Genomic DNA, 26,351 nt, shown 5'->3' with positions numbered 1-26,351 from the left:
TTTGCCCCCTCTTTTTTTTTTTTTTTTTTTTGTTGGGGGGGGGGGGGGGTGACACCATCAGTTACTGCACCGGGTGACACCAACCCTAGTGACGCCTCTGATAGACACTGCAGACTGTTGCACCAGCCCCCATTAACATCTCTGGAGCAAGTGCAGCTAACACTACAACAACTGACAATCGAGGCTGATACATTATTTCAGCAGGCCCCTACCTCAACTATAGACAATGCAGACTGTTGCACCAGCCTCATTAACATCTCTGGAGCAAGTTCAGCTAACACTACAACAACTGACAATCAAGGCTGATACACTATTTCAGCAGGCCCCCACCTCAACTATAGACACTGCAGACTGTTGCACCAGCCCCATTAACATCTCTGGAGCAAGCTCAGCTAACACTACAACAACTGACAATCAAGGTGAATGGAATACTTCATATGAACATCTAACTTATCCCACCAAATGCTTAAAACTTGACCTCTGCAACTCTACTATTCTTAATGTAATTATATTAATTGTATGTACTATTGCAATTATTATCTAAGCCTGTTTATGTCTGATGTTTTAAGTGATAGCTTTATTTATTTAGATGCCTGCATGTCTTTCTAACCATAAATTCTGCTTAAGCTGATTGCCCTCTGATCTGCACTTTGAATACCCCCCCCCCCTCTTTTCTCCAACTTTCCTTTCTTACCTCAACAGGCTGATACACTATTTCAGCAGGCCCCCACCTCAACTATAGACACTCCAGACTGTTTTTCATCTTACACTCTCCCTGATCCTCATACAATCCCACCTTAACCTCTTCCTTACTTCCCTCCTTGCACTCTTTTCACAACTACTTCTCCTCATTCACTTCACCGTCTTAAACTTCCTCTGCACAACCAGGGGGTTGAAGGCACACTCACTATCAGACATTAAACATATCTGACATAGCATTATCTGGAATCTGGTTTCTACTCTCCTCTATCAATATGCGTTCTCTACAACTGCTTCTCACAATTGTGGCTTCTTTTCTTAAACTCTATTTCCTTTACCCCCCTCTCCACCCCACAGTTTATACATTTCCCCTTCTCTCCTACCCTCTTCATAGTAGTGCACTCATCATCTCCTGCTCATTCTGAATCCACATGCTAAAGTACCTCCAGGACACTGGGGCATGCTCACTCATATAAAACTTACTCCCATCTCACTTCTCTTATCCTTTTGCTTCTCCTGACTTCAGGGGATATCTCTCCCAATCCTGGCCCTCTGTTTTCTAATAGTCACTGTCAGAACTATTGGGCAGAAAGGAATTCATTTCAAAGGCCTATACATATTATTTTACAGAATTGTATATGGGCATCGGCATATGGGTATATGGTAGCCATTTTGTCTGCTTGCTAAAGGAAAAAAAATAGGTTGATGCCAGTTCATGCTTCTGAGACAAAGAATCTCACAGAAGGGTTTAGGAATCTTAGCATAAACATTCTCAAGTCGTAAATTGTGGGGGTCTCAGAAAGGTAGTACAAGAGACCGGAATGTTTTAAAGATTTTTTTTTCTTTCAATGAATAGAAGATGGGGCTTATTTAAAAGTTGCTTATGAAACCTTACTATTCATTGCAGTGATAATATTGGCAATAATGTTATTATATTATTATATTATATGCAGCATCTATATGCCTATCTAATTGACTAATTTCAAGTAAAATTTTATACATGTACTTTTATAATATCCAAACTATATTCATTATATATTGTTTGAGTGTACCCATTGAAATATTGTAGTGTGTATTATTAATATGGGGGTTTTATATTTTTAAGTATATAGAATAAGTTTGAAATACAAATGTCTTTTATCAGTGAAACTAGTTGTGTAAAAAGCCAATGTGTCGAAGTAATTACCTGACTTTCAAAGTATTTGGAGAAGGAATGTTAAGTGCTTTGGTTTAGATTTTCTTAAAGTTGTATATCTCTAAGCAGACTATAAGTCTGAAGGGTGTTATCAGTTAATGTCATTCCTCCCTATATTTATGGGTTTGTCCAAAGCTTAGGTCAGAGGTTATCTTTCAACAAGATCTTTAAAAAATAGTAAAATTAAATGAAATTATCCAAACTTTTATATAGAACAATAGTGCCCCCTGGTGGTGATTGTGAGGAAGAGGTATATAGTAAATTGATATATCTGACGTCATTAGTCACGTCATTAATCACGTGGAAGACCAAACCAAGCCCACATTCTATGGGGGGATACAAATTAAAAGGAGAACTATGGGGTCAGTGTTTTTCCCCATAGTTCTCCTTAGGGTAACGGGAGGACACAAACTAGCGTCCTCCCGTTACCCTAAGCTCAGTATACCGCGAGCTACAGCTCGCGGTATACTGAGACGCCGCAGCCGGAGCGGATCTCGTCTTAGATGACTGGATACGCCCAGCTGCGTGAGTGACAGCTGGCTCTGCCTATCTAGAGGCAGAGCCAGCTGTACACGCCCCCTCCCCCGTCCGTTCCGCCAGTGAGCGCTGGCAGATCGGATCAGGGAATCCAGCCCCTCCCCCTGTCACGGCAGAGAGCCGTGACAGGATCGAGAGGCGAGCGAACCCGGTATGTGTTCGCTCACCTCCCGATCTACTGAGCCGACCTGTGACAGTCTCATTGTCACAGATCGGCTAGAACTATGAGGTGAGTGAAAAGCACTCACCTCATAGTTCTCCTTTAAGGGGATTCCAGCAAAGGGAAGGCAGTAAGGAAATACACACTAATTCCTTACTGTTGGCTGGGAGAAGTCACATGTCAATACTGAACCTTTTGCTTTCTTATTCTGTGAGCTACTGATAAGATATACATTGCATTTAAAAAGTTATACATTTATATTTTGAATAATATCCTGTGGTTACATTTTACACATGACCTGTGTTATCAAATTGATTGAAATTATTTGATCCTTATTCTTTGTTTGTCACCAATTATATTTTTATTATTATTCTGCACTGATTTTTAATTAATAAATACATATATTTTCTATATGATTGTATTAATCTTGTCTTCAAGTTAGCGCAAATAAAAAAACTTGTGTTAATTTTGATTTGTGGAATTAAGTTGGGAATCTCCTTAATTACAGATCCTTGCTTGTTTTCATAAATAGAAAACTGTTTATCAGAGCAGTATAAACATTCTGACATCACCTTCTAAACCAACACTGCCTTTCCCCTGGCCGCAGCTGCAATCCGCGCACCCTGACTTCTATTCCCCTGCTTCCTAGAACCAGTCCTTCCTTTTCATGTGCCCTCTGGAATGCCCGCTCTTTCTGTAACAAACTCACCGCTGTGCATGATCTTCTTATTTCCAATTCCTTTAAAATGCTTGCAGTTACTGAAACCTGGCTTCAGGAATCCGGCTCTGCCTCCCCTGCTGCCCTCTCCCTTGGTGGTCTCCCCTGGATGCACTCACCCAGACCCAGTAGACGAAAAGGAGGGAGTGGAAACCCTTCTATCCCCACAATGTACTTTTCAAGTTCTGCCTTCACCACCCTCTCTATCCCTGTCCACGCTGTATTCGCCTTTTCTCTCCAATTTCATTAAGGATTGCTGTTATATACCGGCCCCTGGACCGGTATCTCGCTTTCTTGATGACTTCCCTGCCTGGCTACCTTACTTTCTCTCCTCAGAAATACCCACTATCATTCTTGGTGACTTTAACATTGCTAATAACAATAACCCCCCGGCTTCCACTCAATTTCTTAACCCAACCTCTTCTTTTGACCTAACACAATGGACACACACTACTACTCACTCTGATGGTAACATACTAGATCTTGTTTTCTCTCACCTATGCACTCCTTGCAACCTCTCCAACACCCCTGTCCCGCTCTCTGACCACAACCTTGTCAGTTTCCCACTCACACTGTCCACAACCCTGAATCCCCCTTCACGGCACGATGTCACCCGGAGAAACCTTTGACACCTCGACCCTTCTCTTTTCCACTCTGCTACTGACTACCTCTATGACAAAATCTCAACCCTGTCCTGCCTAACCTGGCTACTTCTGTCTACAACAGCTCGCTCTCATCCTCTCTAGACACCTTGGCTCCCCTCACTACACGCAGACTTAGACCACGTCAACTACAACCGTGGCAAACTAAAGAAACCAGATATCTAAAAAGAAATAGCCGTGCTCTTGAACGACTGTGGCAAAAAACTAGATTTCTGCAAGAGTTCACCCTGTATAAAGCTGCCCTCCTAAAATAAAACTCCTTCCTCCGTGCTGCCAAACAGACTTATTTTGTAACTCTCATTAACACACTCTCATCCAGACCATGTCAACTTTCTTCTACTTTTAACTCTCTATTACGTCCTCCACCACCACCGCCCACTAACTCACTCACTGCCCAGGACATTGCCATTCATTTCAAAAACAAACATATATACAATTCGGGATCAGATCACCACTGTCCAATCAACTTCCCCTACTAATGTACCAGACCCACCATCACTCTTGTTACTTTCTTCTTTTGACCCTGTCACCACAGAGGAAGTTACAAAGCTTTTCTCTGCCACCCACCTCACCACTTGCCCACTGGACCCAGTTCAATCACAACTACTTCGGTCACCCTCTTACTCTATCCTACACTCTCTTATTCACATTTTCAATCTTTCACTCTCTCCAGGCATCTTTGCCTCCCTTCTAAAACATGCGCTAGTCTCCCCAATACCCAAAAAACCCTCACTGGACTCTACCAACCTCAACAATCTCAGACCAATTTCCTTACTCCCATTCATCTCCAAACTCCTAGAAAGCCTAACTACAGCCGCCTGAGCCGCCACCTCGCTGATAACCTTCTCGACCCCTTACAGTCCGGCATTCGCCCTTTACACTCCACTGAAACTGCCCTCCTACTGCCCTGCCCTCCCAAACTCACTAATGACTTACTCACAGCTAAAAACAATGGACACAATTCCTTAGTCTTGCTATTAGACCTTTCTGCTGCTTTTGACACTGTTGACCACCTGCTCCTCCTCAGAAAACTCCACTTGCTTGGCCTACAAGACTCTGCTCTCTCATGGTTCTCCTCCTACCTCTCTAAGCGCTCCTTTAGTGTCACCTACAAATCTAGCTCCTCCCTTCCTCTTCCTGTAGGGATCCCCCAAGGCTCTGTCCTTGGACCCCTCCTCTTCTCCGTCTACACTTCCTCCCTTGGACATCGCTGAGTTCACATGTAAACGAACAATCGGCTGCCTCACTCTACATTTAGTCCTGCTTGTACAAAGCAGGACTAAATGTAGAGAGGGCAACCTACCGCCCGGCGCCCGCAACTTCCCCACAATGACACCGCTGCCGCCCCTTGGCGTCCTGCCGCCCCGAGGCCAGGCCTCGGTGGCCTTTGGGGAATTCGGGCCTGCAACTATCCAACCCTCACCCCATGCCAAGGTGCTAGGCGTCATCCTTGACTCAGACCTCACCTTTCTTCCCCACATCCATTCGCTATCCAAATCCTGCCGCCTTCACCTTCACAACATCTCCAAAATACGACCCTTCCTCACCGATGAAACCTCAAAACTACTCATCCACTCCCTTGTTATCTCTCGTTTAGACTATTGCAACTCCCTCCTCATTGGCTTACCTCTACACAGGCTATTCCCCCTTCAGTCTATCATGAATGCTGCTGCTAGACTCATTCACCTAACCAACCGCTCAGTTTCTGCAACCCCCCTCTGCCAATCCCTGCACTGGCTTCCAATAGCCACAAGGATAAAATTCAAAATATTAACAATGACTTGCAAAACCATTCACAACTCTGCCCCCGACTGTATCTCAATCCTTGTCTCAAAGTATCACCCTAACCGCGCCCTCCGCCCTTCAAAAGACCTTCTGCTTTCCAGCTCCCTCGTCAACTCCTCCAATGCTCACCTACAGGACTTCACTAGAGTCTCTCCCATCCTCTGGAACTCTTTACCCCAACCTGTCCATCTGTCTCCCACTTTGTCTGCCTTTAGCGATCCCTTAAGACTTATCTCTTCAGGGAAGCCTATCCCACCTCAACCTAACCACTCAACCATCACGTTCGCAAACAATTCATCCCCACACAGCTACCTCCTCATGTATCACTTCCCCCTCCCTTTTAGATTGTAAGCCCTCAGGGGCAGGGCCCTCCTTACCATCTTGTCTTGAATTGTATTGTGAGTGTAATGTCTTCCTTATATTGTAAAGTGCTGCGTTAACTGTTGGCGCTATATAAATCTCGTATAATAATAATAATAAGTGAAGCCTGGAAGGGCCGGGCCTCCATCTCGATTGTTCCTAATAAGAATCTAGTGGGAGATTCTGGCCCAGGAGCGATTACAAATAGGATCAGGATTAGGATTAGGATCCTAAGATAATAAGCTGGGAGGGGGATAGGAATTGTTTGCAGCATATACAGTACCCTCTGCAGTATATTAATTTTGAGGGCGTTGATCCTGCACGTCAAAGTTAGGAAGGGTCAGTCATTAATCCACCTACATAGGTCAAGTTTTATATTATTCAGTAGAGGAATTCTGGGCTGTCGAACGAAAAAGAGGATGTCATCGACGTAAGCCGATATTTTATGTTCGTAACATGGCACTTCAATTCCCTGATGGTCACATTGTTTCTGAAAGAGATGAGTAGAGGTTCCAGGGATAGGACGAATAGGAGAGGTGATAACGGACAGCCCTGACAGGTGCCGTTGTAGAGTTCAAAGGCGGGGGACAAAGTGCTGTTTACCTTAATTTGTGCCGTGGGGTGGCAATAGAGGGACTGAGTGCAACATTCTAGGGCCTAGCCCAATGTGCTCAAGAGTGGCAGCCAAATAGTCCCAGTCAACTCTATCAAATGCTTTTTCAGGGTCGGTGGAAAGGAGCACAGTCGATAGAGGTTGAGCAGGTTGAAGCGTGATGGATCAGTGTCAATGGCGTTGTGTGTTATCCCTGGCCTCTCTACCCGGCATGAATCCAGTCTGGTCAGGTGATATAAGTTGGGGTAACAATGGTGCCAATCAATTGGCCAAGACCGTAGCATATAATTTGATGTCCGCGTTTAGCAGAGATATGGGTCTATAGCTGCCACACACAGATGGATACTCATCGGGTTTAGGGAAGATCGAGATGTGAGCGTACAATGTGGCCGAGGCCAGGGGAGCACCCGTGGGGAACGTGTTAATGTATTTGCATAGGTGGGGAATGAGGAGAGGCTGGAAAGTTTTATAATATTTGAGCGTGAGCCCGTCTGGCCCAGGGTTCTTCCCCGTCGGAGAAGAGGCTATAGCGTTACTTATTTCAGCCTCAGAGATAGGGGCTTCCAGTGCTGACAGTTCAGTCTAATCAATTTGGGGGAAGGGAAGATTAGATAGATAAGAGTGAATGAGGTCCTCATGCCGCTTTTTATGCTGCATAGAGGGGTTGGGTCTAGTATTATATAGGTCAGCATAAAATTCCTGAAAGGTCTGGGCTATTTCCCTGTTGGAGAATGTCAGGGCATCAGTCTTGGTCTTACTTCCTGCAGGGCCCTCCTTACCATCTTGTCTTGAATTGTATTGTAATGTCTTCCTTAGATTGTAAAGCGTTGCGCAAACTGTTGGCGCTATATAAATCCTGTATAATATAATAATAATAATCTTGGGTATGAAACCGGCATTTTGACGTAGAAGATGGGCCAAGCAACTGCCAAGTTTGCTACCAAATTTGTAATTGTGTTGGGACAAATAGTTCAGGGAACGTATGTACTTAGTTCGTAGGACCTTGCAAAGCTCCTCACGGGCTTCTGTAAGTTCCTAGAGAAGGGCGTCTGCCAGGGTCCTTTTATGTGTTTGTTCTAATGCAGTGATCTTATGGGTCAATTCAGAGATTTCATAAGTGCGTTCCTTTTTCTTGCGTGAGCCATGAATGCCCCACGTATCGTCGCTTTGTGAGCTTCCCAGAGTATCCCGGGGAGACAGACTCCTGGTCATTCTCTCTAAAGTAACGTACAAGGCCTTTACCGATAGCGGACACCACTATAGGGTCAGTAAGCAGCTGTTCATAAAGTCTCCATGTATAGGAAGGTCTAGTCTCCCCCTGTCTCTCCAGGAGGGCGAGGATAGTGTAACGGGAACCGCCGACTGCGCTCACCTGGGGTCCGGGGAGGGCACGGTTCCGCCGCTTCTCGCCGCCGGCCGTCTGCGTCCCAGGGTGGAACGCACACATCCACTTCCGGGTTCGGGCGTCGGATGCGTTCCACCGTGGGACGCGGAAGTGCGCCGCCTCGACCAGCGGCTCCACCCCCAGCCCCTGGCCCTATATAAGCGCCCCAGTGAGACAGTATGGCGTTCCACTAATGCAGACTGAACGCCTACTGTCTCCTGGGACCCCACAGCTCTTCTACTCGCCTGAAGCCGCTACAAAGCTTTGCATCGATTGCTCCTGGACCCCTGCACCTTAAACTGCCTTCACTTAAAACCGCAAGTACTTGTGCTCATTTGCACTGCAGCTTAAACCTTTGACTGTATAACTGGGAACCTGTCAGGAACACTGCACACAGCAGATGGCGTCTGCGCATGCGTGCGAGCACGGCGTGACCCGCAGTGTCGGGCCGGGCCGTGCACTTTTGCGTAGACGTCCGTGCGCGCATCTGCGACGTGTTGTGGCGCCAAACGGGCTATTTAAACTCAGCTCCTCCATGTCTCCAGTGCTGAGTACTCTTTCAGCTTGTGCCTAGTATCCTGTGTCTGTTCCTTGGTTTATTAGTTGTTGGTTTTGACTCCGGCTTGCTCCTGACTCCGCTGACCTTCTGGTATCCTGATCCTGGCTTGTCTAGACGATTCTCCTGCTCCCTGCCTGTTCCTGCATTGCCCGCTTGTTACCAAACCCGGCCTGTGACCCGACCACGAGATTGCCTTATGCCATACAACCTCTCTGCCCGCACGTTGCTGATGCGGTCTGCCTGACTCCGTTTACTCTCTGTCTGCCTCCCTGCTGTGCGTTTATATTATCCCTCACGGCAAGAGACCGTACGAGTTACCCTCTGGTACCGAAGTCCTCATCCAGGCACTCGTGCCCCGCTGTGCCCCAGACTACCTGTCTTCTCTACCAGGCTTTCTGGGACCAGAGTTGCAAGAGAGGGGCCGCCCTCGTCATCTCAAGCTCCATCAGGTACGTGACAGAACCCTGGATTAGCTCTTGTGCTCCATCTAGTGGGCTGTTGGGAAATTACATCATTGACTCTAACTAAGGCTGCAACACTCCTGAATTTCAGTTATCGTCCATAACCAATACAAATTGAGATTGGGAATATGCTGTAATACCCCTTCTTCCTTTCTTTGTTTCTTTGGCTGTGATGCTTGAACCCTAACTCCCCGTTAAGATTGGGAGTGAAACCAGGGTTCCGTCTGAGTAGCCTCCGCAGTTGCGATCCACAACCCCCGAAACTACCCCAGGCGTTACAGATAGGGGCATGATCTGAGAGCGTGGTCGGGAGTATTTTAGCTTCCAGGAGAAGGTCTAGATACCCATGTTCCAAAAAGATAAAATCTACACGGGAGTATGCGTTGTGCGCAGGGGAGTATACCGTGTAGTCCTTGTTATGCGGGTGAAGCAAGTGCCTAGTATCCATAAGCTGGAGTTTATGTAGATGTGACTTGAGGTTAGAGATCTGCCTATGTGCAATATGCGAGCGGCCAGACGAGGAATCGAGCGACCGCTCTGTCAGGACTATTGGGCAGAAAGGAATCAATTTCAAAGGCATATATATATTATTTTACAGACTTGTATATGGGCATCATGGTAGCCATTTTGTCTGCTTGCTAAAAAGGTGAATGCCAGTTCATGCTTCTTAGACAAAGACTCTCACAGAAAAGTTTAATAATCTTAGCATAAACATTCTCAGGTCGTAAATTGTGGTGTCCCAGACGCACATAAGATAAGTTCATGCCAGCCTATGTAGGATGAGATTGATGACTTTCGTGCCTCTACTGAAGACAATGTACAAGAGACTGGAAAGTTTTTTTTTCTCAATAAATAGAAAGAGGGGCTTATTTAAAAGTTGCCTGATGTAACATTACTATTCATTGCAGTGATAAATAGCAATAATGTTATTATATTATTATATTATATGCAGCATCTATATGCCTATTTAATTGACTAATTTCAAGTAAAATGTTATACATGTACTTTTATAATATCCAAACTATATTCATTATATATTGTTTGAGTGTACCCATTTAAATATATTAGTGTGTATTATTAATATGGGGGTTTTATATTTTTAAGTACATAGAATTAGGTCGATATACCAATGTCTTTTATCAGTGAAACTGGATGTGTGAAGAACCAATGTGTATTGAACTAATTACCTCACTTTAAAAGTATTTGGAGAAAGAATGTTAAGTGCCCTGGCTTAGATTTTCTTAAGGTTGTAAATCGACAAAGAGACGATCAGTCGGGCAGAAGTTGTCATGGAGTGATACTCCCCACTATGTTTATGGGTTTGTCCAAGGCTTAAGTCAGAGGTTATCGTTCAACTAGATCTATAGAAAATATTAGAATTCAATGAAACTACCCAAACATTTATAGAACAATAGTGCCCCCTAGAGGTACATAGTAAAATGATGTGCTCTGACGTCATTAATCACGTCATTAATCACATGGAAGACCAAACCACACCCACATTCCTCGGGGGATAAAAGTGAAGAGAGCCAGTGAGGAGGAGATCCAGCAAAGTAAAGGCAGTAAGGAAATATATACTAAGGGTACAGGTCGGAAGCTGAGGACGTCTGTCCAAGGGAACTGAACTAAAGAGAACATGACCATCCCCCGTTTCTGAACTGTGACAGCTGACTTCTTTCAGACAACTAATTTTAAATTGCTGGTAAAGTATAAATTTCTATATTTCTGTCGGCAATTGATTAGCCACATATATATTCGGATAGACCATTTAGTTCTTGTAGGATCTAGATTTACTTGAGATCATTTTAACTGCAGAACAAATTATATCTTTCAATCTTGGGAGCTAAATATATGCATTTGTATAATCTCCAGGCAGCTGATTTTAGCTTCCAGTCAATGGTCTAGTCTGATATATATTTAATTAAATTGGTGGAAATTTGTCTTTACTTTGTATATAGTCTTGACTTATAGCCAACCCTGTGCATGATGGGACAAATCTTGCCCATGCGCTGTTAAAAGTTTGAGTTTGTAAACATCTTTTTGCTGGGAGAAGTGACGTGTCAATTCTAAACCTTTTGTTTCCTTATTCTGTGAGCTACTGAGAAGCTACCCATTGCATTTAAAAAGTTATTTTATTGGTTACATTTATATGTTGAATTAATATTCGGTGGTAATAATTTACACATTACCCGTGTTATCAAATTGATTGAAATTATTTGATCCTTATTCTTTGTTTGTCACCAATGATATTTTTATTATTATTCTGCACTGATTTTTAATTAATAAATATATATATTTTTTACACGATTGTATTTATCTTGTCTTCAAGTTAGCGCAAGTAACGAACTCGAGTTTATTTTGATTTGTGGAAATAAGTAGGGAATCTCCTTAATTACAGATCCTTGCTTGTTTTCATAAATAGTAAACTGTTTATCAGTGCAGTATAAACATTCTGACAGGTCCATGTGGAGATTGAGATCTCCAGCAAGGATCGCCATGCCTGTCTGGAAGTCCGCGAGAGAGTGTAAAATGTGGTTGAGGAACGGAATCTGCGCTTGGTTCGGGCGCCATGGTATATATTTGCTGCCCCAGCTCCCCTCGTAGGAACAAGAATCTCCCGGCAGAGTCAGTTTTCATATCAAGGAGTTTAAATGTGAGGTGTCTGTGGAATCCGATGGCTATGCCACTGAGCTTACTGGATGGCGAGGTACTGTAGTACCAGGTAGGATATTGGCGGGAGTGTAATTTAACATGGGAATTGTGAGCGATATGCATCTCTTGAAGAAACACAGGAATGTCCCCGTCCAGCACTTTCAGTTCCCTGTACAGGGCATGCCGTTTAACCCCTTCATGACTGAGCTTGTTTTCAGTTTCTGTTAGTAAATGACTGACACACTTTTTAAATTTTTGCTGTATGATTCTTCCATGGCAGTTATATACTTTCTTACTAAATGTACTGACACATATTATATATTGTTTTTTAGAGGACAGATAGGGCCATATAATTATATCATGTGTACTCACTTAGTTCGAATAAAATATTTAAAAAATTAGGAAAAAACGTAAAGAAAACACTTTAACAAGTTTGGATTATTTTTTAGATTTTTTTTATAATTATAGTATAAAAATATATTTATATATAATTTTTATTTTCTTCATTTTGTTTTACACTTTATTTTTTGTCAGTTTATATCAAGCAGTCACTAACTATGACTGCTTGATAAATTAACTTTTTACATTTTTGGTTATTATTAGGCTGCTCCAAACTTAGGAACAGATAATAATAACCTTAGAGACTAAGCCTGACAGCATGTCAGAATCAGATCTCACTAAAGGTTTTTGATCCTGCTCAGACGATCAGAAGTAATACATTTCAGGCACACAGATACATTGTAACATTGTGCCTCGAATGTATCATACAGCTTCATAAACATCGGGCCAGTCTATGGAGCTGACAAAACGAACAGCAGAGAGGTGACTCACTCTGTGTAATGCGCCTAATTGCTCTGTCAGGATCTCAACTGCAGAGTCGGGTTGCATCAACTGGAGCACGTCTCCTAGTTGATTGAATTATGTAATGGGTGAATTCAGTCGGAGCTTCAGTGCCACTCTCAATCATAAAACGGAGAGTTTTGAAGCTACCAGCATCATTTATCACCGGTTCTAAACTAAAATGGTATTTAGCACGCAAGCGTTTCCTGATATCATACAAGTATAATTTGTAATGGTAGGAATGCAGCACACGTTACATCAAGCAGTACATGAAAGTCCCAGTATGAGGTTGATAGCAGTATGTGTGAGCAGTTAATACAGCAGTTATATGTACATCCCAGTTATGAGCACAGTATACACAGCAGTGATGGCCAAGCAGGTTTTTCCTAATAGCAGTAATGTGACAATCACTACATGCGGCTGGTAAACGTAATGGTAGCAGTGTCCTAATACCAGAGCACACTGACAAGGGGTACTTGCGGTATTGTGGAGAAATGAACCTTCCACGGGTAGATCCAAGAACAAGGCTGTAGGGGAGAGGTTCCCTCCGTCTGGCTGAAAGATTGTAGGTTCGTCACAGGGGAGATAGCAGGGCGCACACTCGTTTAGTGGAACGCCGCTGCTATGCTCTTCCCCTGTATAAATAGAGCCGCCTTGATTGGACAGGGTCTGCAGGCGTCTGACGGCCGTTGCGTTCCACTGTGGAACGCAAGCCGTGTGTCTCGCTATGGAACACGTCGGCGTTGCGCTCCAGGGTGGAACGCAAGACGCCAAATCCATTACAGAACCCCCCTCCTAAGGGAACCCCTCCGGGGTACCCCAGAAGGGGAGGGACGGTCGGGGTGCCTACCGTGGAACAAGCGCTTGAGGCGCAGCGCATGTACATCCTGTTCATCTTCCCACGAGTCATCGTGCGGACCGTAGCCTTTCCACCGTATCAGGTACTGGAGAATCCCCCTTCTCCCCCTAGAGTCCAGGATCTCCTCAACCTCAAATTCTTCCTCCCCCTGTACGATAACAGGGGGCGAGGGAGGAGGCACCCTATTCGGGAAAGGGTTCGGACGGAAAGGTTTGAGGAGGGAAACATGGAAAGTGGGGTGCACTTGCAGTCTATGAGGGAGTACGAGTCTCATAGTATTTGGGTTGATGACTTTTTCGATCTTGAAGGGCCCCAAGAACTGCTTCCCCAATTTCTTGGAAGGGATCCCCAATCTCAGGTTTTTGGTCGACAACCAAACGGAGTCCCCTTCTTGGTATTGTGGACTCTCTCTCCTGCGCTGATCGTAGTAGAACTTCTGCCTGTTTTGGGCGCGCAAGAGGTTCTCTTTCAGAGCCACCAGGGTCTTGCGTAAGGTGGTCATGTAATCCTCACTGGCAGGGACATTTGTGGGGAGGCCCGTTTGAGGGAACATCCTGGGATGGAATCCATAGTTAGAGAAGAATGGGGAGTACAGTGTGGATGCACTTGAGGTGTTGTTATAGGAGAACTCAGCGATAGGGAGCAGACGTTCCCAATCGTCCTGTAGGTGAGAGCAATAACATCTCAAGTACTGTTCGAGGCATTGATTCACCCTCTCTGTCTGACCATTGGTCTGAGGGTGATAAGCACTGGACATTCGATGATCAATCTGAAGTATGTTACAAAGAGCTTTCCAGAATTTTGAAATAAACTGCGACCCCGTCAGATATAATTTGTTTTGGAATACCATGTAGTCTTACAATACTGTTCATGAATGCCTCAGCGGTCTCTCTAGAGGATGGTAGACTTCATAGAGATATAAAATGTGCCATCTTGGTCAAGGAATCAACGGCTACCATGATCGTATTGCAACCCTTCGAAGGAGGAAGATCTACTATAAAGTCGAGGGATACCTGTTCCCATGGAGCAGTAGAAATGGGGAGGTTCATCAGGAGGCCGTAGGGCTGTTTCCTCTCAAGTTTGCACATGGAGCATGTCTCACAGGAGGCTACATAATCTTCTATCTCTTTATTCATGTTTGGCCACCAAAAAGAGCGGTGGACGAGGTCTCTGGTTTTAGTAATTCTGGGATGACCTGCCATGGGCACGTCATGACACAGTTTGATGACCTGTGTGGTGAGTGTAGGAGGTATGTAGAGCTTGGTATTCTTGTAGTAGAAGCCTTCAATGTCTTGTTGGAGACCCGAGGGTATCTTCTGTTGATCGGTCTGTAGGACTTCTTTAATTTGTTGTCCTAACTCAATGGTAGCGAGAACAACCCTTTCTGGTGGAATGACCCAGGATGGTGTTGAAGGTGAGTTGCACGGTTCTGCCAATCGTGAAAGGGCGTCAGCCTTCCCGTTCTTTGCCCCGGGTCTATAGGTAACATGGAAATCAAAGCGGTCAAAGAAAAAACTCCACCTCACCTGTCGGGCTGACAGAGTCTTATTGGTTTTGAGGTACTGAAGATTTCGATGGTCCGTATAGATGGTAATGGGGTGTTTAGATCCCTCCAGTAGATGTCTCCAGTTTTCTAGGGAACACTTGATCGCCAATAGTTCCTTCTCCCCTATTGGATAGTTGGTTTCGGCTTGATTGAGGGTTCGGGAATAGAACCCTACCGGATGCATGGGTGTAGATAACGAAGATCGTTGAGAGAGTACGGCTCCTATCGCGACTTGGGATGCATCGACCTCCAACACATAGTGATTCTCTGGATCTGGAAGAATCAAGATTGGAGCTGTGGTGAATAGGGTCTTAAGCGAGTTGAAAGCCTCCTGGGCTACCTTTGTCCATCGAAACCGGACGTTAGCGCTAGTCAGGTAGGTCAACGGTTTTGTGGTGTGAGAGTAGTTTCTGATGAATTTTCTATAGAAATTAGAGAATCCCAGAAAACGCTGTAATGCTTTCCTGGAATCTGGGGTCGGCCAGTTTTGGATACTGTCAATCTTGGACTGGTCCATTTGAATTCCTTTCGGGGATATGATGTATCCCAGGAAGGGGAGAGAATCAGTCTCGAATACACATTTCTCCAACTTCACATATAAACTATGGGCCCTCAGCCTTGATAGAACCCAGCGAACGTGTTTGCGGTGATCTTGCAGGTTGTCCGAATAAACTAATATATCGTCAAGGTAGATGATGACGCAAACGTCAAGCAGGTCTCTAAAAATATCGTTTATAAAATTTTGTATATACAGTTGAAGTCTGAAGCCTTTCTATGAATTCCGAGATCAAGGGTAACGCATATTTGTTCTTTACAGTGACCTTGTTAAGGGCCCTGTAGTCAATGATGGGACGTAAACTAGCATCTTTGTTTCTCACGAAAAACATACCCGCTCCTGCTGGGGAGGTGGATGGTCTAATGAAACCTTTTTTTAAATTTTCCTCCAGGTATTGTTTTAGATGATCTAGTTCGGGTTGTGCCAGGGGGTAAATTCTTCCCGTGGGTATGGCACTGCCCGGCTGTAGATCTATGGGACAATCATACGACCTGTGGGGCGGAAGCGTCTCCGCCTTCTTTTCACTAAAGAGGTCTTTGAAGTCTTGGTAGTGATGAGGAACTGGGGTTACAGTTGCGTGCATAATAGGGATGCTAGGATAACAAGTCTGTCTGCAGTATCCCGAATCAAGAGCCACCTTACCCGCTCCCCATAGGAGAGTTGGTTGGTGGAGCTTGAGCCAAGGCAATCCCAGAATTATGGGGAAGAGAGGTGATGGTATGATGTCAAACGAGAGAAACTCAATGTGGTTGTTTTCACAAGTCACAAGGAGTGGCTGGGTTTGTTCCCTAACAGGGCCTGAGGCCGAGGTGGTGCCCTCAATAAAACTCACGGAGATTGGTACATGCTTTTTAACTTGGGGTATTTTATTTTGCTCTGTAAGATGCACATCAATAAAGTTCCCACAGGCTCCCGTGTCCACCATGGCGTCAACGGTAATTCTGACGTGGTCCCACTGTAAAGTGAGAGAAGTGTAGATATAACCAGTGGTGCGGTGGGGGGTGTTTCCTATCCTACAAAGGTTAAGCATCTTACCTTCCGACTTTTTCTTAATTGCTGGACAGCCTTCAACCATGTGATCAGTAGCTGTGCAATATAGGCAGAGGTTTAAAGCACGCCTCCGGGATTTCTCCCTTTCAGTTAAAGGACCCCTTACCGCTCCGATCTCCATGCGTTCTTCGGCAGGGGCAGGAATGCATTGGTGCGTGAGGGGGGTGTACCCCGAAACCCGTTCCGCTCTGCGTTCTCGCAGACGTCGGTCAATGGCGGTGGCCCGTTGAATTAATTCATCCAGCGTAAAAGGCATCTCTCCCCTGGCCAACTCATCCTTTAGGGCGTCGGAGAGACCGAGACGGAATTGATTCCTAAGACTGATGTCATTCCACTCGGTCTCCCTAGCCCACCGTTTATATTCCGCAATGAAATCTTCTACAGGTCTGCGTCCCTGTTTTAGATTTCTGATAGTAGTTTCAGCTGTTAACTGCTTGCTGTGATCCTCATATAATAGCGACATAGTCTCCAGAAATTGCGGAAAAGAATCCAGCACTGGATCCTCCTTTTCCAAATAAGTATTTGCCCATGCTCTGGGCTCTCCCCTGATATAGGATATCATAGTGAGCACTTTTACCCTGTCAGTGGGGTAGGTCCGTGGCTTTAGCTCAAACATTAGTTTGCATGCATTCAAGAAATCCCTGAACTGCTTGCGGTCACCAGAGAAAAGTTCCGGGGGACTGACCTTAGGTTCAGGTCCGTCTCTTGGATTGACCGGCGCCGGAGTGACGAGGGCCCCTAAGGTCTGATTTTCAAGTTGGAGATCTTGAACTTCCTCGGTGAGGGTGTTGACCCTCTGAGATAGGGTTACCATGTGACCCGCGATCTCTGCTGGATCCATTGGGGTTCCACTAATCTGTAATGCGCCTAATTGCTCTGTCAGGATCTCAACTGCAGAGTCGGGTTGCATCAACTGGAGCACGTCTCCTAGTTGATTGAATTATGTAATGGGTGAATTCAGTCGGAGCTTCAGTGCCACTCTCAATCATAAAACGGAGAGTTTTGAAGCTACCAGCATCATTTATCACCGGTTCTAAACTAAAATGGTATTTAGCACGCAAGTGTTTCCTGATATCATACAAGTATAATTTGTAATGGTAGGAATGCAGCACACGTTACATCAAGCAGTACATGAAAGTCCCAGTATGAGGTTGATAGCAGTATGTGCGAGCAGTTAATACAGCAGTTATATGTACATCCCAGTTATGAGCACAGTATACACAGCAGTGATGGCCAAGCAGGTTTTTCCTAATAGCAGTAATGTGACAATCACTACATGCGGCTGGTAAACGTAATGGTAGCAGTGTCCTAATACCAGAGCACACTGACAAGGGGTACTTGCGGTATTGTGGAGAAATGAACCTTCCACGGGTAGATCCAAGAACAAGGCTGTAGGGGAGAGGTTCCCTCCGTCTGGCTGAAAGATTGTAGGTTCGTCACAGGGGAGATAGCAGGGCGCACACTCGTTTAGTGGAACGCCGCTGCTATGCTCTTCCCCTGTATAAATAGAGCCGCCTTGATTGGACAGGGTCTGCAGGCGTCTGACGGCCGTTGCATTCCACTGTGGAACGCAAGCCGCGCGTCTCGCTATGGAACATGTCGGCGTTGCGCTCCAGGGTGGAACGCAAGACGCCGAATCCATTACACTCTGCTACTTCTCTGCTATCTTTAGCTGTCAAAAATTCATTAGTGAAAGAAAGAAGCTTTTACAAACGCTTAACTATTTCATTAATGAATGCCTCAATACTGAGACATTCATTAATGAATGGTAACCGCTGCGAATCAGCGGTTACCAGCATTACAGAGCCGCAAATAACTGGCAAGTACAGTGTACGCGGCCAGTCATTTAGGCACTTCGTGGGGGGACGTACAGTCTACGTCTCCCGTCATGAAGGGGTTAAATGGGGTGTTAAGGCCATGGACGTTGTAGCTGAGTATCTTAATATCCGCCATCAGATTGCACAGCTAGTCACCTCCTGACACCTATAGCAAGGGGTTCCCACACCAAAGGAAAGGGCCGGACTGACAGGGGAAGAAGAGAGGGGAGAGGAGAGAGGAAAGAAGAAAAGAAGGTAAGGAAGAAGAGTAGGTACGAAAGGTAGAGGGAAAGAACCAGAAGTAGAAAAGAAAAGGAAAGGGGAAGGAGTTCCCAGACAAAGTTCTCAGTATTACAAAACAAGAAAACTGAAACAAAGTGTCACCAAAACGTGTTCCGATGGAACCAAATACGCCATTTGCGGGGAACATGGCAGAACCATAGAAGGCGCAGCCAGGCGGGCCAATTCCCAGGTAGCCAGATAAGACACAGCGCATACCTATGTCTGAAGCCACCAGGGCCGACACATACCCGCAAAGATCGTAACGTTAGCACATCAACATTGTATCAAATTATCAAATATATATTTACCAACAACTTAACAGTAGTACATCCCGGTGCCGGTTTGGTGGACGAAACCGGCACAAGTCATAACGAGGTTGCATGTGAGGGATCTTCAGGACTCAGCCAGGTGTAAAGGCACACTAACAAGGGCTTGGCACAAGTAACAAAGAAAAGTAGAACAGACAGCACCTGTTCAGGTATTGCGCTGAGCGGGTGGCGTTGGGGCACCAATGGCCTTCCATGGTTGATCAGACAGCGGAGTTAGGGTAGGCAGGGCATCCCCCCATCCAGGCAGCTGTTTTGCGGTGATATGGAGAGACTCACAAAAGCCCACCAGGCCTTCAGTCTTGCCTTGTCTTCGGGCAATCAGACAGGCCAGAAAGCCCCAGCAATATTGGATGTTGTTGGAGCGGAGGAGGTCCAGCAACGGACGCAGAGCCCTGCACCAGAGGAGAGTTTCCCTAGCCAAATCAGGGAAGATTTGAATGGGAGCTCCGTCGAAATCTGTGTATGTGGTCTCCAGGAGTTTACTCAGGATAGCTTCCTTGTCGGTATAGTAGTGCAGGTGACAGATAACATCTCTGGGGGTCTCCGTCGGTAGGCCCCGTGCTCTCAGCGCTCTGTCGAATAGAAGGGGCAGTAGGAGACTTGCCCAGGATGGAGTTGAAGATACCACGCAGGGTATCAGCCAGGTCGGGGTCTGTGGTCGCTTCAGGGATCCCTCTCACCCGCAGGTTGTTACGGCGTCCTTGATTGTCCTGGTTCTCAAGGCGGTAGGAGAGGTCCCGTCGTGTCCTGGCCGTAGTCTGGAGGTGGGACTGTAGAGCCGTCATGGCAGTGGCATGCCTCTCTAGTCAGCTCTCGTTATCCTCCACCCTGTGGAGGAGATGGGTGACCTCCACCCTAAGTGAGAGTATATCGGCTTTTAGGGAGTGTTCGAGATTGCGGAACATGTACGCCAGGTCATGCTTGGTGGGAAGAGTGCGCACCAGTTCCTCCATCGGGACAGTGTGTTGGGAGCCATCGTCACCCGACTCCTAGCAGGGATAGGGTGACTCAGGGTCTGGGCCACGCGGAGACGAGTGCAGGGAGGAAACAGCCTGCGAGCTAGATGAGGCCGCACCATGTGGAGTGGCCGAGCCCGGCCAATCCATCGCCAGGTACTTTTTAATACCAGCGGACAGGGTTTTTGAGGCTTCCAGTCTTCTAATCCATGATGAGGGCGAGGAGCAGAGGGTACGTCTGATTACGGGATGTCAAAAAAGCAGGCAACAAGGTCGGAGCTCCAGCTAACCACATCTAGCCGCCGTCATGTCCTGGACATGCCCCACCTTGGTAGGGTTAGAACAGTCAGTGGAGCTACCGTAAATTTGGGAGGACAGGTTTTTGTGGCCATGGCATGGGGGTATTGGACAGACTTGTATTGATTAGTTTACAGTTTCCTATAACCATGTTTAGTATGCTGATAGAATAAGCAAAATATGTGTTTTGTAACAAAGGAATAAACACTGAAAAAATTTGCTTCAGTTTCATACCTGGAAGATTCTTTTTTATTGGTTGTTGATCTGGTTTGTTGGGACATTTGATCAATAAAGCTACAAACAAAATGGAAAAATAATTATGTTAACAACACAGTTTAAATGTCTACCCTTATATTTACACACTGCTCTTAATATATACATTTTTTTCTGCAATCATCAAGCACCATGAGCCACTGTGTGAGTTAGCACTCCTCCCTTGCAGCACTACGGTCTCTGGTTCAAATATAAACCAGAACACTATCTGCAATAAAGTTACACGTTCTCCCTGTGCTTGCGTGAGTTTCCTCTGGATATTCCAGTTTCTCCCACACTCAAGACATGCTGGTAGGTTAATTGGCTCCTGTCTATATTAGCCCCAGTGTTTGGGTGTGTATGAATACATGTGAGATAAGGAATTTAGATTGTAAGCGCCTTGATGGCAGGGACTGATGTAATCCTTTCCTCTTCCTCTTTCAATAGGATTCTCCCAGGATCTGTTCTTAGACCACTTCTATTCTCTATGTTCACCTCCTCCCTTGGTCAGTTGATAACCTTGCATGACTTGCAGTACCATCTCTATGCTGATGACACACAAACCTATCTCTTCACTCTCCAGTTCACCCCTTCAGGTTTCTTGCATCAAGAATTCACTAACTGACATAACAGTATGGATTTCACACCACTTCTTCAACCTTTTCTTTCAATCTTTCAAAAACTGAGCTAATGATATTTCCTCCCAACGTGCCCTCTCCCCTGACTTATTTCCATTGTGATAAATAGTACAACTGTACTTCTCACCCCTCATGCCAGGGTGCTAAGTGTAATCCTGGACTCTGACCTCTCCTTCCAGCCCCACATCCAAATCTTGCCACCTTCACCTCTGTAACATCTCCTAAATACACAATTTTTAACCAATGAAACCACTAAGCTACCTATACACTCACTTGTTATCTCTTGCCTCAAGCAATGCAACTCCCTCCTCATTGGCCCGCCTCTACACAGGTTATCTCCCCTTCAGTCCATCATGAATGCTTCTGCCAGGCTCATCAACCTTTTTAAACACTCAGTGTCTGCAACCCCTCTCTGCCAATCCCTCCACTGGCTTCCAATATCCCCCCAAAAATAAGATTTTGCAATATTAACAACCATCTACAAAGCCATCTGCAAATCTGCCACTAGCTACATCACCAGCCTTATCTAAAAATATCACCCAAACTATCCTCTCCACTCTTCCCAAGATCTCCTGCTCTAGCTACCTTGTCAACTTCTCCCATGCTTACTTCCAGGACTTTTCCAGACTCTCTCTCTCATCCTCTTGAACTCCCTACACGAACCTGTCTGGTTATCTACTACTCTGTCTTCCTTTAGGCAATCCCTGAAAACTCATCTTTAGGGAAGCCTATCCCACCTCTAAAAACGGAACTTTTACTTTCTCAAACAAATCATCCTCACACAGCTACCACCTTTTGTATCACTTGCCCTTCTCTTTTAGATTGTAAGCTTTCACATATAGGGCCCTCATAACCATCTTGTCTTGAATTAAATTGTATTGTACTGTCTCCCTTTATATTGTAACGCACTGTGCAAACTGTTGGGCCCTATATAAATCCTGTATAATAATAATGTGAATAAATAGTATGTAAAGCATTTCATAAATTGCTGGCGTTATATAAATACCTGTAATAAATAAACGAATAGAGTGTAATAAATGAAGACTCATGCACGGTTGACAAAACTCTTGTTAAAAATGTTGATGTATGAACTGATTTGGGCCACTGGTATAGTGACTCTTCCTTGTCCACAGTTCATTTTTTATGTTGCAATACAAAGAGAATCAGTATTCTTCGCCACTTCAACAATAAGTGCTTCCATGTTTCAATTCTGCCACAGATCCAGACTTTTAGGTCCACCAAAAAACTCCCCCAGGAAGAAGTGAGGCTGTGAGCTTGACCTAGCAGATCAGTTAATTACGTGCAACAATTAAAGCTGAACTGCAATTTCAAAAAAAATAGGATTTTATTCGTACGCACCATAAAATCCTTTTCTTTGCGTTCATTGAAGGACACAGTGATGCTCTCGAATATCTGACTATTAGGTTATAGTGCCATCTTTAAGAGCAGGACACTAGGCAAAAAAACCCCAACAGCAAAAGCAGCTCAGTTAATCACAAAGCATTACAAGGAAGTACATATAACAAGATATGGTCACAGACAGAACAATCAGAGAGGTGGGTGCTGTGACCTTCAAAGAACAGATAAAAGGATTTTACCATGAGTATAAAAAAAAATACTACTTTTGCTTTCATTCATTGAAGGACACAGCAGAGAATCTCTGACCATTGGGATGTCCCAAAGCAGTGTCTACTGAGGGGTGAGAAAAAAACTAAATAATCCCCCAGGCAGGACAACAGATACAATAAATGTGCAATGGCCAGATCCACCTAGAAAAAAGGGCCACAAGAGCCCAAAGACCTCTTCTAGGAAGCTCGGATAATGGACTTCAAACAAGCACTGGCAGAAAGGTAAATCTGCACAGTACAAAAATAGACACAGTGAAAGCCGTGGAGGCACTGGAACTGGACAGAAAGATATAGGAACTATGGCCTATCACCATGAGGTATACGCTGAAAACCATAGCAGGCAGGAAGGAAGCTTTGGCCCCATCACCACTCCATCCTCATTCAGGACCAGAGAGGGTTCTGCAGGACAGCCACCAGCTCAAAACCATGCCTCACAGATCCAGCAACTTAGCATAACACAGACCTGATCGTAACAGGATAGGATTAGCCCCACAGAGAACTTACTGAATGAAAACTACACAAGCGCAGCACAGATGCAGGACGTTAGGGTATACCCTGCAGAGATCAGAATTCCTAAAATACACAGCGTAGGAATCACAGAGAGACCCTGGTCAAGCATAAGCTAGGTTACAGCAGCCAAGTCGTTAAGTCTGCGACCGATAAACAAGAATGAAGAGGCTAAAGATCTAGACTGACAAGAAAAGCCCACAGAGTATCCACTAGTAGCTTGGCAGGTCAGAGTATCCTAGTCTCCTGGGCCATATTGGAACCAGAAGGAGCACTAGAACAAGGATCATTTCAATCCTGCAGAGCAGATGACGGAGGATTGCAGAGGAATGAAGGAGCACAGCAGGCATACTGATCCCACGGTGCAACCCAAGCATCTGCTTCACCAACAAAGGATCCTAGACTGAAGACAAATTCGTCCACTGAGTTTGTGGCTACTGGAAAACAAAATGTCCATGCCCATTGACTACCAAACTTGGAACACATAGGGTCATAATCGCACTCCACCGAGTCCAGGCCACATGCAGGAGGTATATGGCGGGGAACGCAGGAACGTGACATGCTGGCCAGGACTGATCCTCGTAACTGTTCTAGATGCAATAAGGCTATGGAATCCTCCTGGAAAAATATGTACCAAATTCCTTATGTTGTCTGACGAAAGATGGAACGAATGACCCTCCAGCAGGAAAGTAGAAACAACCAGACCCTCAAAGCTCCAGAAAGTTAAGTAGGAGACATGACTCTAATGTTAGAAATTATGATTATTCCGCGCTATGGATAACTAAATCTGAAATCAGTGCAGGAAGCTGTTGTACTATAAGGTGCAATGGTAAATGTGAAAAGTGCACAGCGCTAGCAAAAAAATGTTTTGCTTTCCCAACAAGTTCCAAATAAAGTGCCTTAAATATTTAAAACTTAGCAGTTTATAAATCTTAATAAATATCTCTTCTTAGAGGTGGTATGAAAATGCCAAACCAAAGGAATAAATATTGCAATTAAATAAATAAATGTGATACAAATGATAACAGATGAGAATTTTTTTTAAATCTAAAACTTCAATATAATATGTGTAGATATAAGATCAATTATTTCTGTATAAACAAGTGATAAAAAGTCCAATCCGTGCTCCACAGAGCGAAAGCGTCTTAATTTAATTCAAAGTTCAAATACAAATACTCCACATCATTAAACTTCCACAGTTTTCAGGTGAAAAAATAAGAAGTGTATCTCTCCCCGTGCTGAAATCTCTTATCCGCACTCACCAGAGTAATAAGATGATCAGAGCATATGTGATACAATGTTGCAAAGTTTTTTCCCACCCTCTGAGTCTCGTGCTCCTTTCCACTCCATAGTCAATTTGCTTGATTAATCTCCACTCACAGTGTACATGGGTGCAAAAATGGAAAAAAGGGCCTCAGTCATGAAGGGGTTAAAAAGCAAGAAACCGCTCATTGTGTAGTATGAACGTAACAAGCTTTAATCAAAATAAAAAAGCTCTACTCACATGCAGTATGTTTAAAATTAGCCGGTTAATGGTGCAATAAAAGACAATCCTCTGGGGGGCGTGGCCGAACATGGTGGTGTGAGGACGTGCAGCCGTGAGCTCTGCTGCACCGGGGCTCTATACAATAGACTTTACAGTTGAATCTGCAGCTTTCTCCCTCCTATGCCCGACAACCAGGACTCACCTGGTGCCCCTGTCTCCTCATCCACCCGGGACATCGCCACCTATTTCCCGAGGCGCCCAAATGAAGTCGCCGTCCCGCAAGGCCGCTATATGGCGCCGAGGGCGGGAACGGATCCTCTGCAGCCACAGACACCGGCCCAGAGCCTCCGCTCTTCAGCACGCTCCACTGCGCAGAGGACACTGGACCCCCTGCAGCCTTTTCAGTCCTCTGGGACACTGACTCCCTCCTCAGCCGCCCTTGATCCATCGATGCCGGCCGTCTTCCTGGACACAGAGCAATCTGCAGTCACAGAGGTGCGTGACCTTTTCACTGCCTTTCGGGCAGACTTTGACACCTGGGCCACGAGAGGGGAGGTGAATGAACTCAGCCAGAGGGTCAGTGCCACTGACTGCCATTTAACGGTCCTGTCAGACTCCGTCTCGGCGCTGGAGACCTTGGAAACAGCTCAAGCTACACACCAATCCCACCTCCAGCAGTTGCATCTACGGATGGAAGATGGCGAAAACAAGAGCCGACACAATAACATACGCTTGCAGAGGATCCCAGAGGCTACCCAGGGCCCTGATCTGCACGCTACGGTTACAGCTATTCTTAATTTGGCTTTGGGAAAATCTCCTACTGATGCCATTGAACTTGACAGGGTGCATCATTTCTCAGGTATTACCCTGGGGAACCCTAATCGTGTTAGAGATGTTCTCTGTCGGGTATACTTTTTTGCCTTTAAAGAGGAGATCCTCTGTGCCGCGTGGAGAACGAGCCCTATTGATTTTGATGAAGCATCCATACAACTTCTTCCAAATCTCTCTCGCCTAACCTTGGCCATGCGCAGATCGGTGCGGCCGTTGCTGGATGTAATCCGTCATGTCGGAGCTACCTACCGCTGGGGGCACCCCTTCAGTCTTCAGATCCGTAAAGGCCCTGACTCCTTCCACCTACGCTCACCGACTCTTTGGATTCCTTGGGACTGACCCAGTTTGTGTTCCGGATTGGCCAGATTTACCGTTCACCGGAGAAGACCCAATGTCACAGGAAATCTTGTCTCAACGTCGCAGAAGGGATTGCTCCCGTTCCACTCGGAGGGGCACCAGTCCCTCTCTGCCTGCAGCTCCTTCCTCTAACGAGGGTTGATGCCCGGCCCTTGCCGCACCGGTCTGGTGTCCTGTTTTACCTTTTACTGCCTAACTCTCTATGTACAACGTTAATCCACATATGCCCCTCCATGCTCTGACTCTAACCACCCATTCTCCCTCCTAGGTATTGCACCACCTGCCACATTTTGCCTTACTCCGTTGCTGGTTCCCGGCAAGGGTTGACTCCCCTC

The 26,351-nt window shown here is 45.4% G+C and overlaps 1 long non-coding RNA gene across 1 annotated transcript in view; it reads right to left on the bottom strand.

Annotated features, from left to right (window-relative positions):
* The window catches only part of LOC108801956, an 82,859-nt gene that overhangs the window by 42,599 nt on the left and 13,909 nt on the right, over positions 1-26,351 (bottom strand). The window contains exon 2 of the long non-coding RNA XR_001942187.1: positions 20,552-20,611. This is a non-coding gene — a long non-coding RNA (uncharacterized LOC108801956). The remainder of the gene's footprint in view (positions 1-20,551; positions 20,612-26,351) is intronic.

The sequence above is a fragment of the Nanorana parkeri genome, unplaced genomic scaffold (genome assembly GCF_000935625.1).
Source record: "Nanorana parkeri isolate BGI_ZX_2015 unplaced genomic scaffold, ASM93562v1 scaffold2580, whole genome shotgun sequence".
Lineage (NCBI taxonomy): Eukaryota > Metazoa > Chordata > Amphibia > Anura > Dicroglossidae > Nanorana > Nanorana parkeri.
This window is presented reverse-complemented; position numbering and strand designations above follow the sequence as displayed.